Here is a 24,480-nt window from a genome sequence, read left to right on the forward strand (position 1 = left end):
TCTGCATTTTCCTTGTTACTGTGTGTCATTCTTCCATCTTCATCTTTCAGTATTAGTGTAGGGGCCTCATATTGTTGTAGTTGTTTCCCAAAGATTTCGTAGTAGTTCCTGGAGTTGGTTTTATGATAATTACGTTCTATAGACTTTATAATATCTTTATGAAATCCTCTCTTGATTCTTCTAATATTTTGAGTGAATTTTTTTCTTTCATTTTTTAGGTTGATGGCATTTTCTTCAGTTTTATGTGTTTGAAACTTTAACCATGCTTGGTGTCTATCTTCATGGAATTTGTCACATTCTGATATCCACCATGCATGTTTCCTTCGTGGGTTCAAGGGAGCTAGATTCTCTGCTTCTTTTTTAAGATTAGGCACTAGTTGTTCTAGATCATCTGTTAATTTGATGGTTTGTGTTATTTGTTGGTACTTAATATTTTTAATTAGCTGATGTGGGTCAAACCTTTTTATTTTATTAGTTTTTCCGGTCCTCTTCTTTAACGGTGTGAATTTGATTTTAATTTTAATCATATAATGGTCTGAGCCCGTGTCTACTCCTCTCAGTACTTTAACATTGTGGATCTCCTTATGAAAATTTTTGTCCATACGGACATGGTCTAGCTGCCACTCGCCCTTCCTGCAGTCTGGATGTTTCCATGTTTTAAGTTTACTTGGCTTCCTCTTAAAGTATGTTGATTTAGATATAAGGTTGTGTTCTCTGCAGAGTTCTATAAGTCTGTGACCGTTTTTGTTTGTAAATTTATGTGGACTCCATTTTCCAATTATATCTTTATATTTCCTTTCTTTTCCCAACTGAGCATTGAAATCTCCCAATAAGATTTTTACATTCTTTTTATTTACTCTGTTCACAATTTGTTCTAGAAGGTCCCAAAATTTATCTACCTCTTCCTTTGTTTTTGTTAGACAATTTTTTTCATTTGTTGGGGCATGAGCATTTATTATTGTATAGGTTTTATTCATTGTTTTAAAGCTTGGAGTCGCAATTCTTGGTGATACTGCTTGGAAATCCGTTACTGAATCTATTATTTTTATGTTTACTAAAAACCCTGTTCCAAACTGGGGACATTGTTTCATTGCCCTCGGTCCTGGTTTCCCATGATAAATTCTGTATCCTTGTGATTCGAATGGGTCCTCTGTGGTGTTTCTCATTTTTTGGATCCCTGTTATTAAAATTTTTTGTTTGTTTAGTTCATCTGTGAGCTCCTTGAGTTTTCCGGCCTGAAGTAGCACACTGTATATTAAGTCTTCAAACATTTATTCTTCTACTAAACTCTCGAGGGCATTCCATTATATACAAATGGTATTGATAGATTTTTGAAAATATTATTTTCCCATTGCATTTCGTAATTATACAAGAACAATGTTAACTATCTGGAAGTTTTTGTTGTTCACAAATTTTAGATAGATTACTACTTAAACTTCATGTGATACACTTGCATTTCACGGTTCACATTCATAAAATTTACTGCATTTAAAATAAGAACAGAAAAAAATACACAATTTATTTACATGTTGGCGTTTTATATATCTTTTCAAATGGTTCAAATGGCTTTGAGCACTATGGGACTTAACATCTGAGGTCATCAGTCCCCTAGAACTTAGAACTACTTAAACCTAACTAACCTAAGGACATCGCACACATCCATGCCCGTGGCAGGATTTGAACCTGCGACCGTAGCGGCCGCGCGGTTCCAGACTGTAACGCCTAGAACTGCTCGGCCACCCCGGCCGGCTGGTGAATCTGTTCGGCGTGGTGCCATTATGAGTATCTGTGGAAATTGGTTGAAGCTCAGTGAACTCATGAGCAGGCATTAAAGTGTTCGATGTGCACGCCACGTGGATTTCGAAGGCTTGCCCGCACTTACTATAGGCGGCGATCTGTAGCGGATCTGACAACAGAGTATAATGCTGGTGCAGGCACACAGGTGGTTCGGAGCATGCTGTTCAAAGTACGTTGTTGAAAAATGGACTCCGCAACAGAAAACTCCTACCTGTTCCCATGCTGATCCAACGACATCGTCAATTTCGAGTGCAGCGGGCATGCGATGATCGACGCTGCAACGCAGATCAATGCAAACGGGCCGTCTGGTCGGATGAATCACCTTTCCGTTGCATCAGGGCGATGGTCTTTTGCTGTCCGATGCCATCCAGACGAACGTCTCCTCGGAACATGCACAGTGCTAGCGGGGGCAGCATTACGTATATGGGTGACATCGTTCTGCGCTTCATAGGAACCTGTGCTAGTAATCGAAGGCACCGTGACGGTTGTGCACTACGTGAACACCTTTGCTGACCAACTGGATCCCTTCATGTGTAATGCCCTTATCGACTTCCACACGAATCTTCCAGCAGCGAACTGTCTCCGTCACAAGGCCAGGATCGTGCTACAGTGGTTTGAGGAGCACTACAGTGAACTCACGTTGACAACGTCTCGGTCACGAGATTAGCCTGATTTACGCGATGGAGTACTACTGGGACGCCATCCGGCGTCATATTGGCGCCCACGAACCACCAACTTATAATTTACGGGAATTGCAAGGCCTGAGGGTAGACATCTGGTGTGACATACGTCCATAAAGACACCAATGACTTGTAGAATCTGTGTCACGTAGTATCGCCTTAGAGGAGCAGCTGTTCCTAAATCGGCTCTCTGGCCGAATTTTTCAGCAGTATCGAGTGATCCATCCACGAGGCATCACTCTGAGACACATCGAGTTCTCCGGACCAGAACGAGCAGTTTAGAATTAACAGTTCTCTCTTCGTCTTCATGCTCACGGGGAACAACAAAAAATCGAGGTTTTGGCTGGTTGAACAAGCATAATTCATAACGACAGCTTGATGGGTTGCGTTCTCACAGCTGAATATGTACTAGTAGATCTAGATCTCTGCAGATGTCACATGATGGTGACGCCTTCGCAGCGTTTGTGATGAAAGTGTGACAATAACGACCAATCAGAATATTTCTTACGATAGTAATCATTCCCATGAAACTAGTTGCATCAGTCACCAAAGCGTTGGTAATCATTGGTGTCAACGCAGTCTGAAAAACTTTATTCAGTCAGATACCTGCCAAGAATGCCTAGGCTCATACATTGAGGAATAAGATTACCATTTTTGGTAACGTGCTATGACTATTCAAATTAAGAATTTTCACGTATTGACAATTTCAGTTCACGATTTCTTGGGAGAATTGGTATTCCTCGTTGACTTTTAAACACATTATTCAACTGTGAGTTTATAGTAGTGTCTAGTATCTGACATCATTATTATTCATATAATCATCCACGGCAGACATTTATTTTTGCCTACTGTGATGGAATATCATATCGGTATTTTGAATTTTTTTCACATGACGAAACTGGGTGCGAGCACAGATATCCGCACGAGGCCACATTCACTGACAGCTGTGAGCTTCCCGATGTTAGTGATACATCACATAAGCTGTTACCTGTCAAAAGCATTCCATTTCACTGTGCCGTCATTTGGAAGCGTTTGTGTATACGGTTACAATTGAAATTTAAGTCATGAATGTAACTTTCTGAATATATGAACTCGAAAAAGCTTTTTCTACAATTTTTCAGGCCTAATCGCTACACATTAATTGTAGGCCACTTGTATTTTCTGGATTTTATTTTTCTGCTATAGGTGTTTCGGTCACTGCCGTGTTGCTCCTTGACTTGTAGAATCTGTGTCACGTAGTATCGCCTTAGAGGAGCAGCTGTTCCTAAATCGGCTCTCTGGCCGAATTTTTCAGCAGTATCGAGTGATCCATCCACGAGGCATCACTCTGAGACACATCGAGTTCTCCGGACCAGAACGAGCAGTTTAGAATTAACAGTTCTCTCTTCGTCTTCATGCTCACGGGGAACAACAAAAAATCGAGGTTTTGGCTGGTTGAACAAGCATAATTCATAACGACAGCTTGATGGGTTGCGTTCTCACAGCTGAATATGTACTAGTAGATCTAGATCTCTGCAGATGTCACATGATGGTGACGCCTTCGCAGCGTTTGTGATGAAAGTGTGACAATAACGACCAATCAGAATATTTCTTACGATAGTAATCATTCCCATGAAACTAGTTGCATCAGTCACCAAAGCGTTGGTAATCATTGGTGTCAACGCAGTCTGAAAAACTTTATTCAGTCAGATACCTGCCAAGAATGCCTAGGCTCATACATTGAGGAATAAGATTACCATTTTTGGTAACGTGCTATGACTATTCAAATTAAGAATTTTCACGTATTGACAATTTCAGTTCACGATTTCTTGGGAGAATTGGTATTCCTCGTTGACTTTTAAACACATTATTCAACTGTGAGTTTATAGTAGTGTCTAGTATCTGACATCATTATTATTCATATAATCATCCACGGCAGACATTTATTTTTGCCTACTGTGATGGAATATCATATCGGTATTTTGAATTTTTTTCACATGACGAAACTGGGTGCGAGCACAGATATCCGCACGAGGCCACATTCACTGACAGCTGTGAGCTTCCCGATGTTAGTGATACATCACATAAGCTGTTACCTGTCAAAAGCATTCCATTTCACTGTGCCGTCATTTGGAAGCGTTTGTGTATACGGTTACAATTGAAATTTAAGTCATGAATGTAACTTTCTGAATATATGAACTCGAAAAAGCTTTTTCTACAATTTTTCAGGCCTAATCGCTACACATTAATTGTAGGCCACTTGTATTTTCTGGATTTTATTTTTCTGCTATAGGTGTTTCGGTCACTGCCGTGTTGCTCCTTGACTTGTAGAATCTGTGTCACGTAGTATCGCCTTAGAGGAGCAGCTGCTCCTAAATCGGCTCTCTGGCCGAATTTTTCAACAGTATCGAGTGATCCATCCACGAGGCATCACTCTGAGACACATGGCGTTCTCCAGACCTGAACGAGCAGTTTAGAATTAACAGTTCTCTCTTCGTCTTCATGCTCACGGGGAACAACAAAAAAGCGAGGTTTTGGCTGGTTGAACAAGCATAATTCATAACGACAGCTTGATGGGTTGCGTTCTCACAGCTGAATATGTACTAGTAGATCTAGATCTATGCAGATGTCACATGATGGTGACGTATCCTCGGCTTTTGCGATAAACGCTTTTTCGATAAACCCAAGCGAACACGTCACCTCCAATTCCGTTTCTGTCCAACATAAGTCGCTGCGTTCAAAGAGCCAAGTACTTCTTTTACGAGGGCAGTTCAATAAGTAATGCAACACATTTTTTTTCTGAAACAGGGGTTGTTTTATTCAGCATTGAAATACACCAGGTTATTCCCCAATCTTTTAGCTACACAACACTATTTTTCAACGTAATCTCCATTTAATGCTATGGCCTTACGCCACCTTGAAATGAGGGCCTGCATGCCTGCACAGTACCATTCCACTGGTCGATGTCGGAGCCAACGTCGTACTGCATCAATAACTTCTTCATCATCCGCGTAGTGCTTCCCACGGATTGCGTCCTTCATTGGGCCAAACATATGGAAATCCGACGGTGCGAGATCGGGGCTGTAGGGTGCATGAGGAAGAACAGTCCACTGAAGTTTTGTGAGCTCCTCTCGGGTGCGAAGACTTGTGTGAGGTCTTGCGTTGACATGAAGAAGGAGAAGTTCGTTCAGATTTTTGTGCCTACGAACACGCTGAAGTCGTTTCTTCAATTTCTGAAGAGTAGCACAATACACTTTAGAGTTGATCGTTTGACCATGGGGAAGGACATCGAACAGAATAACCCCTTCAGCGTCCCAGAAGACTGTAACCATGACTTTACCGGCAGAGGGTATGGCTTTAAACTTTTTCTTGGTAGGGGAGTGGGTGTGGCGCCACTCCATTGATTGCCGTTTTGTTTCAGGTTCGAAGTGATGAACCCATGTTTCATCGCCTGTAACCATCTTTGACAAGAAATTGTCACCCTCAGCTACATGACGAGCAAGCAATTCCGCACAGATGGTTCTCCTTTGCTCTTTATGGTGTTCGGTTAGACAACGAGGGACCCAGCGGGAACAAACCTTTGAATATCCCAACTGGTGAACAATTGTGACAGCACTACCAACAGAGATGTGAAGTTGAGCACTGAGTGGTTTGATGGTGATCCATCGATCATCTCGAACGAGTGTGTTCGCACGCTCCGCCATTGTAGGAGTCACAGCTGTGCACGGCCGGCCCGCACGCGGCGATGATGACACACGCTTTGCCCAACGACTCACCGTGCTTTTGTCCACTGCCGGATCACCGTAGACATTCTGCAAGCGCCTATGAATATCTGAGATGCCCTGGTTTTCCGCCAAAAGAAACTCGATCACTGCCCGTTGTTTGCAACGCACATCCGTTACAGACGCTATTTTAACAGCTCTGTACAGCGCTGCCACCTGTCGGAAGTCAATGAAACTATACGAGACGAAGCGGGAATGTTTGAAAATATTCCACAAGAAATTTCCGGTTTTTTCAATCAAAATTGGCCGAGAAAAAAAAGTGTTGCATTACTTATTGAACTGCCCTCGTAAAATACACAATGATTATTCGTAACGTTCTTATTCATTTTCTCCTTATATGTTTCCCGTAAAGTTGAAATCTAAGCTTCGCATGTGTTTGGAGCTTACGGGCGGTCAACGCGGAGGTTATCAGCGCTAAGTTTCGCGATACGAAACGCGGTGATATTAAAAGTGCATCGCGAGCAGACACGATCATAGCACTAAAGCTAGTGTATTTGCATCCCAGTAAGATTAAAGTACAGTATAGTATTAAAACTTCACAAAAACGTCCTGAAACATATTTACTGAAAGTTACACCTGAACGGAGCCGCCCATTTCGTATCATTATTTTCATCTTAAATTAAGGTAGTTCCTTCTGGTGCTACACCTTGCTGCGTCATCTTCTTCATTCGTTATCTTTCTGAGCTCTTCTTTATGTTTATCTTATTCCTATTCTCTTTAAGAATAAAAATGTAAAAGCCGTTTGGCTAGGGCCTCCCGTCGGGAAGACCGTTCGCCGGGTGCAAGTCTTGACGCCACTTCGGCGACTTGGACGTCGATAGGGATGATATGATGATGATAAGGACAACACAGCACCCACTCCCTGAGCGGAGAAAATCTCCGATCCAGCCGGGAATCGAACCCGGGCCCTTAGGATTGACATTCTGCCGCGCTAACCACTTTTTTTCTTTTTTTCAATTTTGTTCGTTGTTCATCGTTGGGTTTGGTCGTTGCGGACGTCACATGACATCCGTTAAAGTTCGTTTGTTGATCCTTCCACTCAGTTTTTTATTACAGAAGCCAACCAGCTCTCTGACCGAACACGCTGAACTATCGTGTCGGCGAGCATTCAGCTACCGGTGGCGGCCGTCTTTAAGAATAAGAAAAATATATTAAATGACATGAAACATAAGGAAAAACACCAAGTGCCGCATGTATTGAAATAAATTTTGTCCCAAAAAGCAGAAAATATCCCTCACTAAGCTCAACAGAACGCCACGCATTCTTTAGTAATGAGTGCACCACTACCCACATAAAGAAAGGATGATCTCCTTATTTTGTAGTCTCTAAGATAATCAGTGTGATTTAAAAGTTAATATTTTTAAGAAGAACCTTGTTGTAGTTAATACAGAATACTAATCTGGCTTGATGGCATACGCACTACACTTGTCATGCTGTCTCTGCTAGGACTACGTCGTACAATGAGTTAAGACTCTGGTTTTAATAAGTATGCTTTAATGTGACAGTACATCTTAACTTAAAGAAATGTATTTAGCTTCACGATGTCACATGCTGACATCATAACTTACACTTCGTAAAATCATTGGTCTGAGAAAAAACGCAGCACTGTACTGCTTCTTTACACGAAGTTCATGCAGAAAGTTTGCGTTTATTTTTCGTTTTATTTTAATTTTCGGTGACACCACTATCTATGTGTTTTCTGATCATAGTGCGTCAACAACGGTGCGCCGATATCTTGGAAAGCAAACCATGACGTATAGAGAAGATAAACGCTTTCACTTACTGTTTCCCCTCTTCTACGAAGCTGCTATGAGACCCAGTAAACATACCAAACCTTGATACAATCAGTTCTCTCATGTTACGTGGTAACTGTAGATATATTTAGCTCTCACACTACTACGATTATAAAGCTATCACTATTGGATTTATTTACATAGACGTTGTTTAACTGTTCGATATTGTGATATAAATGGTATCTCCTTAGTTTTACACTGATGTCAGAGCTGTCTCTTTTGTGCTTTGCATCAGTGTGAAAGTACATTTTAAAAGACCAGGATAGCAAATGGAAGAGCTGCAGATTGGCCTGGAAAAATGGAGGTTGTCGAGGTTTCTTTTCCTCGGAAAATTGCAACATTTCCATGGAATGGAGCGCAAAAGCGATTTTCCGTTAAATTTCCTGTTAGCTCACTGAATAGTTCAGGTACATAAAGAAATATATGATTTAAAGGTACAAAAATATTTTGTCCAGAATTTAATTAATTTAATAACCGGGATACAGCCTTATTACATAGTTCAACGCACGGACTGCGTCTGGTCGATGACAACTGGCTGTATTACCTGTTCACGACTTCATGCACAATACATACATCGAAGAAATTTCTACTTTTCGTGGCGCTATGATTTTCAGAATCTGAGACACAACAAAATAGTTTCATCCATAAATGCACACTTACGAACTTTTTTCTTCCTGGATCATACATCTTTAAGGATTCTAGGATTCATTTACGGACCTACAGCCTCGCTTATGTCTCCTGTTGCGCGCTGTATGGTAGAACTCGCGCTTAAAAAATGAAAATCACGCTATGGTAATGCATCTGTCTTAAGTACTCGCTAACGCAGTAAACTGAGCAGCTGGGAACACCACTCTCAAACACAGACAGATTCTTGTAAATGAAAAGCATATTCATGCGTTTGCAGCGTCGCAAGGCGAAGGAAAACGGGAAATACTATTTCCGTCCTTCACGTATTAAGATCGTCAGCACTACGGTTCGCAACAGAACTGGTAGGCATTGCTTCAGCACGTTGGGGACATGTTTATTTACAAATCATTAACTAAATAGAAATAGTTAATGTGATCTAAATCGAAACGATTATACTCGTGAAGTTACAGTCAGATTTAAATCAACTGCCCTCTGTGGTTTAATGTCCAAAGCTGCCACCCTGCTGTAGCCAGCCCATGCAGCGCTTTGCTCTCCGTGGCCACGGAAAACTCACTTTAAAGTCACCATCTCCTACAAAAATGAAGGGAAAATATCAGGTAGCCACGTATAATATAGATATTTTTGTTGGGTCTAAGAGCATAAAAAATCAGTGCCAGAGTTAGCTATTTTTTTTAACCTTGTCACATCATATCTCGGAAACTATTGTTCTTGCTGAATTACTTTCTTTGGGCTGATTACCAAAACATCTCGCAAAATACCACGTATCAACGGATATTTCCAAAATTGCGTAGCGCACTGCGTTAGCTGTGTGCTGTTTTCCGAAGAGTGCGTTTTTTTCTCAATTTGTCAATGTTTAACTCGTAGCAAGCATGAAGTTCAAATTTCTATTTCGTTCGAAAACCACGTAAAGCTTATGACCTCTAAACATGTCAAAAATTTTGTTCTTAAATGTAATCAAGGTATCAGCTACATTTTTCTTGAAACAGGAAAAATTTTCACTTTCAGAAACGTTTACCGCTTTGTTCATCTTAAGTGTCAACCGAGCTGGAGCACGCAATGCCAAGCTACAATCGATGTGTTGGCCGTCAAATGACAACTACTGTAAGTCGGACTGCAGTATATTCTTAAGTACCAAGCTAGCACGGAGTGTTCAGCGGTGATGTTTTGCTGACAGTGGAGTACTGTGTATCTTCTGCCCATGGCTTATTTTCCTTCTTGTCACAAGTTTTCTCCTTTTGTTTATTCCCCACCCAAGGTAATGTAGACCACTGTAGAATTCTTAGTTCTTTTCAGACATATTACATCGATCTGGAAATTGAGCAAAGAGTCCAACAGTGCTCCATCACTCCAGCATCTCTGGTTTTCTTTGGTATAATACTAATACGTAACATCGCTTCATCTATAGTGAATGTTAAGAATTAAAAAAATACGTTCATCATGTCTTTCCTCAGGAACTCGAAATTCAAAATGTGTAAGCGGAATTTAACATTTTTGATTGCAGTATGGGACGTGTAAATAACAAAATCTTTGGTTAATCCAAGCAACTTTGGCAGACAAGCTGAGACAAACCAAAAGAAAACACACTACTGAGTTATGATACACTGTTGTTGTGGTCTTCAGTCCTTAGACTGGTTTGATACAGCTCTCCATGCTACTCCATCCAGCGCAAGCTTCTTCATCTCCCAGTACCTACTGCAACCTACATCCTTCTGATTCTCTTTAGTGTATTCATCTCTTGGTCTCCCTCTACGATTTTTACCTTCCATTCTGCCCTCCAATACTAAATTGGTGATCCCTTGATGCCTCAAAACATGTCCTACCAACCGATCCCTTCTTCTAGTCAAGTTGTGCCACAAACTTCTCTTCTCCCCAATCCTATTTAATACTTCTTCATTATTTATATGATCTACCCATCTAATCTTCAGCATTCTTCTGTAGCGCCACATTTCGAAAGCTTCTATTCTCTTCTTATCCAAACTAGTTATCATCCATGTTTCACTTCCATACATGGCTACGCTCCATACAAATACTTTCAGAATACTTAAATCTATACTCGATGCTAACAAATTTCTCTTCTTCACAAACGATTTCCTTGCCATTGCCAATCTACATTTTATATCCTCTCTACTTCGACCATCATCAGTTATTTTGCTCCCCAAATAGCAAAACTCCTTTACTACTTTAAGTGTCTCATTTCCTTATCTAATTCGCTCAGCAGCACCCAACTTAATTCGACTGCATTCCATTATTCTCGTTTTGCTTTTGTTGATGTTCAACCTCCTTTCATGACACTGTCCATTCCGTTCAACTGCTCTTCCAAGTCCTTTGCTGTCTCTGAGAGAATTACAATGTCATCGGGGAACCCCATGGTTTTTATATCTTCTCCATGGATTTTAATACCTACTCCGAATTTTTCTTTTGTTTCCTTCACTGCTTGCTCAATATACAGATTGAATAACATCGGGGATAGGGTACAACCCTGTCTCACTCCCTTCCCAACCACTGCTTCCCTTTCACGCCCCTCGACTCTTATAACTACATCTGGTTTCTGTACAAATTGTAAATAGACTTTCGTTCCCTGTATTTTACCCCTGCCACCTTCAGAATTTGAAACAGAGTATTCCAGTCCACGTTGTCAAAAGCTTTCTCTAAGTCTACAAATGCTACAAACGTAGGTTTGCCTTTACTTAATCTTTCTTCTAAGATAAGTCGTAAGGTCAGTATTGCTCTCGTGTTCCAATATTTCTACGGAATCCAAACGGATCTTCCCCGAGGTCGGCTTCTACCAGTTTTTCCATTCGTCTGTAAAGAATTCGCGTTAGTATTTTGCAGCCGTGACTTATTAAACTGATTGTTCGGTAATTTTTACATCTGTCAACACCTGCTTTCTTTGGGATTGGAATTATTATATTCTTCTTGGAGTCTGAGGGTATTTCGCCTGTCCCATACATCTTGCTCACCAGATGGTAAAGTTTCGTCAGGACTGGCTCTCCCAAGGCCGTCAGTAGTTCTAATGGAATGTTGTCTACTCCCGGGGCCTTGTTTCGACTCAGGTCTTTCAGTGCTCTGTCAAACTCTTCACGCAGTATCGTATCTCCCAGTTCATCTTCATCTACATCCTCTTCCATTTCCATAATATTGTCCTCAAGTACATCGCCCTTGTATAGACCCTCTATATACTCCTTCCACCTTTCTGCTTTCCCTTCTTTGCTTAGAACTGGGTTTCCATCTGAGCTCTTGATATTCATACAAGTGGTTCTCTTTTCTCCAAAGGTCTCTTTAATTTTCCTGTAGGCGGTATATATCTTACTCCTAGTGAGATAAGCCTCTACATCCTTACATTTGTCCTCTAGCCATCCCTGCTTAGCCATTTTGCACTTCCTGTCGATCTCATTTTTGAGACGTTTGTATTCCTTGTTGCCTGCTTCATTTACTACATTTTTATGTTTTCTCCCTTCATCAATTAAATTCAATATTTCTTCTGTTACCCAAGGATTTCTGCTGGCCCTCGTCTTTTTACCTACTAGATCCTCTGCTGCCTTCACTACTTCGTCTCTCAAAGCTACCCATTCTTCTTCTACTGCGTTTCTTTCCTCCATTCCTGTCAATTGTTCCCTTATGCTCTCCCTGAATCTCTGTACAACCTCTGGTTTAGTCAATTTATCCAGGTCCCATCTCCTTATTTTTGCAGTTTCTTCAGTTTTAATCTACATACCTATCATTATTTATTATACACTTTAGAGCCGCAACAATTAAAATGACAATGACAAGTAATTAGTCTGAATAGATGTCGTCTGCAGATTTAGAGGATGCGTGACGTAAGCCGATTTGAATAACAATTTTGACTCAATAAAGTTGTGTTAGCTTTGATCTGCTTACGAGTAGTTTTCGGTAGAGCGTCTTTTCTAGTGGTAAGTTTGTGACTGAATCAGTTAATGAGAAACTAAAAAGCAGAGTCAAACAGCATATGATTGTACTTTAACATTTTAGTTAAATTACTTCACAATCAAAGACAAAGTTTGTCCTAAGTGGTGATTTAAATTTGTTATGATGTTTAACATTTACAATATTACCTACAATGATTAGTATTAATCGCAGAGAGTAAAATAAATGAATAAATAATTTATCAACGCGTTACATAACCATCGCTTAATTAGAATTTCGTTAGGCTCCTTAATTCCCTTTTTGAAGCATTTCTCGGTTCGCGGGTCTGCGTACAAATGTGCATCTACCTATATGTCAATTGCCAAGTTTCCAGCTCTCTCTCTCTCTCTCTCTCTCTCTCTCTCTCTCTCTCTCTCATTTCTGCCCGAGGCAGTGAGAAACTCCTGAACTCCTTATCGCACAAAATAGGGACGAAGTAGTATCATAACTGTTCGAAGAATTCGAGATAAGCCGAACCTAACGAGCGCCTACGGCGCCTCATAGCTGAGGCTCTCCTTGTGAGGCAACACCTCCAACTCCCTGAGAACACTGTGCGCGCACCATACTAGTTTCGGGAGCTGTAAGATCAAGGGCCGCCGCTATCGCTCCACTCTGTCGGGAACCCACATGTTCTGAGGATCGCGCATTCTGTCTCCTGCCGTGAAGGCATTCCTCCATCCGCTTTACTTGTTCACGGGAGGTTTACCTTTGCCAAGAGAGACAGAGCTGTCACAATTTCACTTTTCAAGGAAATACAATGACTGAAACCAAGAAAGTGAAATGGGATCATTTTCCTTTACATCTGTGCTCCAGCCAGATGTGCTGCTTCGCTCACGTAGCATACCGACATCTTCCTCCCGCTTTCATTTGGGCTAGAAGAATGTCTATCAATACGTCTACCGACAAGCTCCAACCATTTTACTTTTGCTGCCACGGCCATTAACTGAACCATATGTGGCAGTAAGTAATATAATTCTTGGTTCCTCCGAAATTTTAAAAGTAAGCCAAGCCTTTCCATAATGCATAACATCAATTTCCCAGTGGTTCCAATTGGTATTTGGTAGTATATGTGTGACATTCTAAGGCTGTTATCATTCAAATGTGATGTAAAACTAAGAAGCGAATTTCACCTACCAAACTATTTCCTAATCTGCGTCATGTAATAAAATTAAAAATTAATTGTTATAATAACAAAGAACGGAATCAACGCTATTCCAAATGAAAATCAGCCAATAAAACTAGAGAAAAGGTTTATCAGTAACTGATCACTTTCAGACTATCAACTAAATGACAGGGAACTGTAATGAAGACACGATAGGATAAGATATTGCAGTGCCTGTGTTATTCCGAATTATGATGCAAAGTTCCTTTGGACATGCACGCATGCATCGTAATTCTGAATAATATAGGCACTGCAATATCCTATTTGTCAGGTGACACCGGGCAAGCGGCTTTCAAGTAAAATGTCTCGCCCGTACAGGAATATACATAATGGCTGTATGGTTAGAGATTGTAGCCACGTGGTTGACGACGGGTGGAAATTTGGATCTGGCCATGAGTCACGCTCGGACAGGCTAAATGTATGGCGACCGCTCGCGATAAGCAGGAAATCCGGGTTCGAATTTCGGCCCAGCACAAATTTTCACTGTCGTCATTCCAGTGGTTGTCAATATTCGCAATGGCAAATACATTTCATGTATTGAAGGCAAGATGATATTATACAGGGTGGTCCCAGTGCATATTATACCGGTTTACGTTACCGCTTTTGGTGAATGACGCTTCGTCGCTAAATAGAAAGCCTGCAATAAATCTGTCATTGTTGCGTAATTTCTCTTGTGCCCAGTGGAAGAACTGTGCACGACGTTCAAAGTCGTCGCCATGCAATTCCTGGTTTGTAGAAATATGGTACGGGTGCAATTAATGTTGATGTAGAATTCTCAACACCGACGTTTTTGAGATTCCCGATTCTCGCACAACTTGTCTGTTACTGATGTGCGGATTAGTCGCGACAGCAGCTAAAACACCTACTTGGGCATCATCATTTGTTGCAGGTCGTGGTTGACGTTTCACATGTGGCTGAACACTTCCTGTTTCCTTAAATAACGTAACTATCCGGTGAACGGTACGGACACTTGGGTGATGTCGTCCAGGATACCGAGCAGCATACATAGCACACGCCCGTTGGGCATTTTGATCACAATAGCCATACAACAACACGATATCGCCCTTTTCCGCAATTGATAAACGGTCCATTTTAACACGGGTAATGTATGACGAAGCAAATACCGTCCGCACTGGCGGAATGTTACGTGATACCACGTACTTATACATTTGTGACTATTACAAAGCGAAAAAAGAGGTCCAACTAAAACATTCATATTTCTTTATGTACTACACGATTATGCAATAAAAAATGGGGGTTCCTATTTAAAAAAACGCAGTTGATATCCGTTTGACCTATGGCAGCGACATCTAGCGGGCCAACCATAGCGCCATCTGGTTTACCCCTTCAAGCTAGACGAGTTTCGTTCTTCGTAGTTTCTTCGTTTGATGCTTATTTCGTGAGATATCAATGGACCACCTTGTATATATCCTTCATCAGATACAAAAAAAACTATCGACTATTTTATACAGGATGATTCATCTGACCCTATCGATGTCGTTTTATGCAACACACAATGTTATATCTGGCCTTCAAAAACCCACTCGCGAGATTTTCATATTCTCTTGCTCGCTACGCGCGAACTGTTAGTCCCCAATGAAAACCGAACAGGACCTTTTCGTAGGAAATTTAATGTAGTTAGATTTTGTATTGGAATATTTTTTTGCTGGAGGCCACAGTTTCCGAGTTATTCAAGAAAAATATACAAAAGTGACCTTCAAATGCATCTCCACCCCCACACTCATCCCTCAGCAGTCAGGATTTCCCGTATTTTGTTCTTGGCTTTCCCTCCTAGCACTGTAAAAAGATTTCCGATTACTCGAAATATTTTCGGTGTTAGACTTTTTTGGTTTCCATTGATTAGGCTATTACGCATAGTCGGATGTTTAGTTAACATTGTTAACTTTAAGTGTCTGCAATTGTAATGAAAGAAATATGACTCTTGTAAACTTTACGCTAAAACTGTTTACGTTTACAGTTCGATCAACACTTAATCCCGACAAGCACAGTAGTTCAGTATATGACTAATACAACGATGTAATTGTTTATTTAATGCTGTTATAATTCACAAAATTGTTAGGTAAAATTTACACAAGCGTCAATTTTACAATTTTTAAGTGCTCGACTAAGCCGGTGGCGTAATATTGCTAGTCAATGAAGACGAAAGAGGTCGACTGCGGAAAATAATTCGTGCAATCGCAATCTTTTGAACAGTGGTAGGAGGGGAAGCCATGATCACAGCATACTAGAAATCCTGACTGATGGGGGCTGAGTGTGGGAGTGGGGATGCCGTTGAAGGTCACATATGCACGTTTCTTCTAGTTTGATGCTTATTTCTAGTGATAACGTCTCCAAGTACAAAATTTAAGTATATTAAATTTACTACAAGAAGGTACTAAGAGAAATTTGTGAACATCGAGTATAGATTTAAGTGTCAAGAAATCTTTTCTGGAAGTATTTGTATGGAGTGTAGCCATGTATCAAAGTGAAACGAGGAACCGCACGGGATTAGCCGAGCGGTCTGAGGCGCTGCAGTCATGGACTGTCCGGCTGGTCCCGGCGGAGGTTCGAGTCCTCCCTCAGGCCTGGGTGTGTGTGTTCGTCCTTAGGATAATTTAGGTTAAGTAGTGTGTAAGCTTAGGGACTGATGACCTTAGCAGTTAAGTCCCATAAGATTCCACACACATTTGAACATCTTTGAAACGTGGACGATAAATTGTTTAGAGAAAAAGAGAATAGAAGCTTTCGAAATGTGGTGCTACAGAAGAATGCTGAAGATTAGATGGGTAGATCACATAACTAATGAGGAGGTACTGAACAGAATTGGGGAGAAGATAAATTTGTGGCACAACTTGACTAGAAGAAGGGATCGGTTGGTAGGACATATTCTGAGGCATCAAGGGATCACCAATTTAGTATTGGAGGGCAGCGTGGAGGGTAAAAATCGTAGAGGGAGACCAAGAGATGAATACACTAAACAGATTCAGAAGGATGTAGGTTGCAGTAGGTACTGGGAGATGAAGAAGCTTGCACAGGATAGAGTAGCAAGGAGTCTCAGGACTGAAGACCACAACAATAACAACAAGGAGGTACTGACTGTTAATTATGTAGGTCTAATAGTTTGCGCGTAGTGAGATAGAGAATATGAAAATCTCGCACGTGGTTTTGGTGCGCCAGGTAAAAAATTGCGGGCTGCATAAAACGACATCGATAGGGGCTGCTGAATTACCCTGTAGAACCATATTTGCAACGATGAAATAACTTGGAATTGAAACGACTATATCAATATAAAAACTATGTATACTGTATATGTATACATTATGCCCTAGTATGTACAAAGTATGTCCTAAAATAACGTATATCCCAGTATAATAGGGGTAATGTTGGCTCTTGGAGCACTTTTCAGACTTTCGGCTCTAACCAGCCATCTAATAGAACTTTAAATATTTTTCTTATTCCATTTTGAAATTATAGACCTCACTTTATGTGTGCTGCTATCTTTTTCGGAAATTACAGAAATTACTCAGAAAAGTAAAGCTTTTCCAAATTTGAAAAACTGTTCGAAGGTACAATATGGTCATGTATCAACGAATAAATATTATATTCAAATTTAAATGTGCTTCAACCGTGAAAATCCTGTCAGTACTGTATTTGAATGTCTATCTGTTACATTTTTACTTTAGTACGCACCAATAATCAGCAAGTGAAATAAAACCAAAAAGAAATATTATCAATAACCAGTATCAAGTTAAAATAGTTTTGAGATAGAAGCTACTGGCAACCTACACAAATTTCCATTTTAAGACAGGGAACATTGTTAACACGATAAAGAAATTTAGTTCATTTGCAAATATCACATGTTCCGTGGTAGAAGGCGTCCTTCTGTTTCAAGGTACAAGATGGTGGACGACCGACGAATAGCATCCTCCCCATAGCTTTATTATATTATCCAAAACTTGAAAATGTAGAACTTGAAATATTTACAAACACTCCACAAAAGATAACAGCGTACCTCACAACAGCAAATGTCGTAAAATGATTATGGCGATCTTTACTGCACATTGCTTTGGGTGATTTTAAACCAGTCACTAGATCCAAACACCAACTCGTACACATCACGTGTTCCTAGGTATCTTATCCCCCAGACACAGTACTTCTCCATACACTGTCTACAACAACAACACAGCCTAATGTAGACCGCAGAAATCAAGCGAAAAATTTATCTAAAGAAGAGGAGTCGATGAGGAGACCCAATCTTACCAAATTTATTTACAGCAGATTTAGAATATACCACTAGGATAATGTAATGGGACAGCGAAGGCATCACAAATAAGAAAATTAAATTATCTGTGATTTGCAGGCAACAAAACGCTCTTTGGCTTTGAGCACTATGGGACTTAACATCTATGGTCATCAGTCACCTAGAACTTAGAACTACTTAAACCTAACTAACCTAAGGACATCACGAGGCAGAGAAAATCCCTGACCCCGCCGGGAATCGAACCCGGGAACCCGGGCGCGGGAAGCGAGAGCGCTACCGCACGACCACGAAAATGCTCTTTGCAGATAGTCAAGATAAACAACAGAAGATCCAAGAACAACTGAACTATATGAGTAATCATGTTGGCCTTGACATTAATCTATCAGAGATAAATATCATGACACTCGATCCCTAAGAACCACTGATCCAGTTAAATAACACTCAGCGTGAAAACACGCAGCAACATACGTGCCTTGAACAAGGCTTTTCATTCAGGAATTGGAAATGGACACCGGTTTTAAGAATATACAGAAATGGGCTGCAGCTTGAGGTGTCTTACGAAGGGAGACTGACTGTTACAATTAAAACGACAAATGGCCATATGGCACACAAAATCTATTTTTAAACTCCATCTCTCACACATAAACCAAAAATCAATGTCACACAAAGTGTTTTGCAACGCAGAACTTTATACATAGTACGAAGGGAAAGGGACAGAAACTGAACCGCGCGGGATTAGCCGAGCGGTCTGAGGCGCTGCAGTCATGGACCATGCAGCTGGTCCCGGCGGAGGTTCGAGTCCTCCCTCGGGCATGGGTGTGTGTGTTTGTCCTTAGTATAATTTAAGTTAAGTAGTGTGTAAGCTTAGGGACTGATGACCTTTACAGTTAAGTCCCACAAGATTTCACACTCATTTGAACATTTTTGAGAGAAACTGAGACTTAAGACAGAAAACAGACGCAAACGAAGCGCTTATCCACGGTAAACAATAAAACAACAATATGTGGGATACGTCATGAGAAGGCTAATGATATTCGGAGCAAATTAAGAACAGAGAAGCAGTCCCTAAAAGGAGAGAAGGAGAAAGGGTGGTAAAGAAGGAAATAGTGAGATGGACTGACGTGATTGGTCAACGATGGCAGAGGACAGACGGCAGTGAGAAGTTGAGAGAAACCATTATCCAGCAGAGACACATTAATGGGTTACAACAATAAAACTCGATACAAAGATAAATTAAAACGCTACAAATGACAATGCTAATTTCCGTGGCTGTCGGTTATATGCAGAATGCATTCTTTTCTAAGACACTCAACTCATCGAAATTTTCAATTCCTTTACTCTAGTAACCTTTGATCTACATCTACGTCTATACTTGTATACTCCGCAAGTCCCTCTAAGGTGTTCTTCATTTCTTCCCTTTCATGTTCCAGTCGCGAATAGTGCAGGGGAAGAACGGTTGTTATTACCCTCCCTATGAGTTCGTATCTCTCTTATTTTACGATCATGCTCTTTCCGCGAAATATACGTAGGAAGAAGAAAAACCAATAAACCATACCGTGTTGTAGAACGCCTCTCCCGCAGCGTCTGCCACATCCGTTACGTTTTCGTTTCAAACTTCTTCCCGTTTTTGCATTTGCCGATCCAGAACACCTACATAGTATTGTTCTCCACACACACTCAAGTTATTAATTAAATAGTTAGTTAATTTTACAAAACAGGCGATATTTGTAAGTAAGAAGTATGTATGAGAGTGAAACTGATAGTGTTTCGGTAAGAGGAGTTACTGTGCAACTTCCAATTTGGTCTGAAGATGGGCGAGAGCCACTGTAATCTTAAGTAATAAACGGCGATCGACAGACTGAATAAAGTGTATTTTTCATTCAGTAATTACACCCGCTCATTTTATTCTGATCTGAGAATAAAACTGGATGTGTCCTGTTCGAAAGAATCATTCCAGCATAACGTTTGAGTGATTTAGAGAAACCACGCTAAACTTGAGTTTGGACGGCCAGACCAGGAGTCCAGTGCCTCAATCGCTGTGACAAGTCTGTTTTCAGCGGTGACCATCTTAAAAAAGGCTTCAGTAATCCAGGTAATGGTTTAAGCATAGTGACAGTACGACGTGCAGTAAAACTTTTTCCTTTTTGTTTCACTGCCGAAATTCCGCATCATGTCTTAGCCATTTGCAGTCGTCATTAGTTTGTTAAGTATTTCGTAATGGCGCTTGTAGGAAGAAGAAATTATTGCAAAAACTCGATCTTATGGAGATCAGTAGGCCATTTGTCCAAGTCTACTTGGGACTAAAATAGAGGTGCAGCAGAATCAATTTCCTAATCTACTCCCGGAGGGTGCAATAGTGATTCAATGGACATCAGGTGTTAATCTGTTTAATAGACTGGAACTTCAGGAATACAGAGTACATATTGCTCTCCACTGTTTCCTAGGCGTTGCATACCTTTTGTCAAAGGTAAACACTGTTCGAGTAAGTGAGGTGTTATTTGGAGATGTAGTGTATGTCATGCGCCATGTTACAATATATAGTTCTGAGCTACAGCTGGTGGGTAAACATTTTTGACGATATCTAGTCGAATTTTTAAATACAAGTTGAAAGGAAGAACAATGTGTTGGGTTTAAATTCTGATTCAAATATCTGATAACTTCAATGCAAAATGTGTAAAACACGTTTTTGAAAGTCTGGGTAAGCACAAAGGAATTTTTTACACATTTCAATCTCTCGAAACGGAAAAGCAAATTGTCCGATGGTAATTTCACGACTGAGTTGTTCCGCGCACCAACAAACTGACGTAAAACTGCTGTATGTTACCCTATGATTGGTGAAGAAGGCCATATAAATGTCTCAGATATTTTTCTAGGTGTGGGCGTCATAATCTTGTATTATAGCACACATCAGGAAATAACACAACACTCACCTAAACGAATGTGGAAATCCATCTCAAGGTCTCGTCCACTATGATAGTTGCGCGATGCCTTTTGCATATATCCTATCTGCAATTTCTCACCACTACATTATTCATTTCCTTACTGTAAGATTTGGAAAACTAATAGAATAGGTCTGTATGAGCTGTCATTCAACAGCTAAACAAATAATACCATTAAAATTCCAATATTTTTTCTATTTGTTCCATAGGTATCAAAATTAAACAAATTACACGGTGCTTCCTAATTACTGGAGGGATCATAGGTCACACAGGTCTCCATTTCACACGTAGTGATGATAAACACACAATCTTACCACTTTGCCCGCATCTCGTGGTCGTGCGGTAGCGTTCTCGCTTCCCACGCCCGGGTTCCCGGGTTCGATTCCCGGCGGGGTCAGGGATTTTCTCTGCCTCGTGATGGCTGGGTGTTGTGTGCTGTCCTTAGGTTAGTTAGGTTTAAGTAGTTCTAAGTTCTAGGGGACTGATGACCATAGATGTTAAGTCCCATAGTGCTCAGAGCCATTTCTTACCACTTTCTGAAAGAACTGAGATTGAAGATTCGACGCTTACGTTTTACTTACTGTACATAACAACTGGCAGGTCGTTTACTATTCGTGGAGAATATTATGATGTAAGCAAAAGATCGTCGCTGGCACCTGACGGAAAATGCCCTATAACATTGTTCTCTTGATGCTGATGTTGCCGCCGGTTAATCGGCTCAGTCAACATAAACATAACGACAGCGCCAAGAAGAGCGCTGTCAGAGGACAAACTTGTAAGCTGCTTATTTCCAGGCGTAGAACATGTGTCATCGACTTCAGAAGCAACTTCCACTCCAAGGAGGCCTGTTGCAACATTAGAGTCTGATGGAAACACGTATTTCACGAGTGCAACAAAGATGTGAATGAATCAGATGGTTGATATCAAATACTGAAACGCCAATCAAATTTCAAACGTATTTCGTTTATGAATCACCTTCATTTGTAGCACTGCTTCAAGTAAAACATCTCGTTCTTTCAAGATACACAACAATTAAGAAAGGTTTCACGTCTAAAGCTACTAAAGTAAAATTTACATATCACAATAAAGCTAATAATGGAGATTGAACGTTAGACGCTAGAAAGAGGATTATTTCATCAAGATTCTTAACATACCAGATTTACATTTAAATAAAAAGGTCAGATAATGGGTATTTTTGATTTGATTACACTGACCAAGCAGAAATACACCATGTGACCAAAAGTATCCGGACACCCCCAAAAATATACGCTTTTCATATTAGGTTCATTGTGCTGCCAACTACAGCCGTGTACTCCATATCAGCGACCTCGGTAGTCGTTAGACATCGTGAGAGAGCAGAATGGGGGTCAGGTGATTCGGTGTCACTCATGTCATACTTCAGTAAGCGAGTTTTCCACAGTCCTAAACATCGCTAGCTCGACTGTTTCCCATGTGATAGTGAAGTGGAAACGTGAAGGGACTCGCACAGCACAAAAGCGTACAGGCCGACCTCGTCTGTTGACTGACGGGAAGACCGCCAACAGTTGAAGAGAGTCGTAATGCGTAATAGGCAGACACCTATCCAGACCATCACACAGGAATTCCAAACTGCATCAGAATCCACTGCAAGTACTATGACAGTTAGGCGGGATGTGAGAAAACTTGGATTTCATGGTCGAGCGGATGCTCATAAGCCACACATGACGCCGGTAAATGCCAAACGACGCCTCGCTGGGTGTAAGGAGCTTAAACAAAGGACGATTGAACAGTGAAAAACGTTGTGTAGAATGACGAATCACGGTACACAATGTGGTGTGAGTATGGCGAATGCCCGGTGAATGGCATCTGCTACCGTGTGTAGTGCCAACGGTAAAATTCGGAGGCGGTGGTGTTACGGTATAGTCGAGTTTTTATGGAGGCGGTTTGCAACCCTTGTTTTTTTGCGTGGCAGTATCACAACACTGGCCCACATTAATGTTTTAAGCACCTTCTTGCTTCCCACTGTTGAATAGCAGTTTGGGAATGGTGATTGCATCTTGCAACACGATCGAGCACCAGTATATAATGCAAAGCCTGTGGCGGAGTGGTTACAGACAGTAACATTCCTGTAGCGGACTGGCCTCCTCAGAGTCCTGACCTGAATTCTATAGAACCCCTTTGAGAAGTTTTTGAACAGGCCTCGTGCCAGGCCTCACCGACCGACATCCATACCTCTCCTCAATGCAGCATTCTGTGAAGAATGGGTTGCCACTCCCCGAGAAACCTTCCAGCACCTTATTGAAAGTATGCCTGTGAAAGTGGAAGCTGTCATCAAGGCTAAAGGTGGGCCAACACCATATGGAATTCCAGCATTGCCGATGGAGAGCGCCACGACATTGTAAGTCAATTTCAGCCACGTGTCCGGATACTTCGTTCGTTGGTAGTCCACTGACCACAAGTTTACACATAAAGATTTAGCCCTTGCTAATGCTGTGGCACTCTCCTCGGCGATAGCAGGCACTGGATTTGCGGGCTGGAAGAAGACACTTCAAGTTCCCGTTCGGTTGTCCGTATTTAGGTTTGGCATCCTTTCCTCAAACTGCTTTAAGCGAATGCAGAGATGGTTACTTTTGAAATGGCAAGGGCGACTTACTTTAGTATATTCCGTCAAACAGGGCTTCTACGCTGTTTATAATGAACTCTTTTCTTTCCGGAGGCTACTAGTGGAATCTCAGTGGTGGCCGGTAGTGTGAGAATAAGTTGGATCATGTAAATCATGGACACAGTTCTGCGCGCAGATGTCCTGGGTTGTATATCAAATGTTTCTGAAGTGTCCCATGAATACACAGCACGCTCAGTGTCCACCTTTGTGCGGTTCAATAGGAGTTGGCTACCTTCTCACACCACTGCTCATTCTTTTCCTTAATTTTTTTTTTAGTGAGAATGAGGGTCATAGGTCAGTATTTCAGTATGACCCGGAAATACAACGATACAGGGACTTTCAGTTCGACATAAGCGCTGTCTCCAGCCTTGCATGGAGATCACGTTGCCCCTGTAGGCAGGCAGCTATCACCGCCATGGACGTGGTCATGAATCCACCGTGAAGTAAGTTGCATCACGTCGCCATGTGACACTGCGTACGGGCAGTAGACGTAAAATGACATTAACGGCCAGGGAGCAGGGACAGCTTCCAGGCGTTGTCAGCTCCATTTGGTTTCAAATGCGACAGTAATTGCTGCTGTCAGTGAATTCAGGTCCGTTTCAACCATTTTCCGTGTTAGTGTAGTGAAAATAATTACATGCATTGGACACTTGGAGTCGATTATCTAGGAAAAGACCGTTGCTCACAGTGGTGCATACACTGAAATAAGCCGTGGGATACCTCTTAATATCGTGTCGTACCTCCTTTTGCAACCTGATGTAGCATGGACTCAACAAGTCGTTGGAACTACCCTGCAGAAAGATTGAAGTATGCTACCTATATAGCTGTCCATAACTGCGAAAGTGTGCCGGTGCAGGATTTTGTGCACGAGCAG

The sequence above is a fragment of the Schistocerca americana genome, chromosome 1 (genome assembly GCF_021461395.2).
Source record: "Schistocerca americana isolate TAMUIC-IGC-003095 chromosome 1, iqSchAmer2.1, whole genome shotgun sequence".
Taxonomy (NCBI): Eukaryota; Metazoa; Arthropoda; class Insecta; order Orthoptera; family Acrididae; genus Schistocerca; species Schistocerca americana.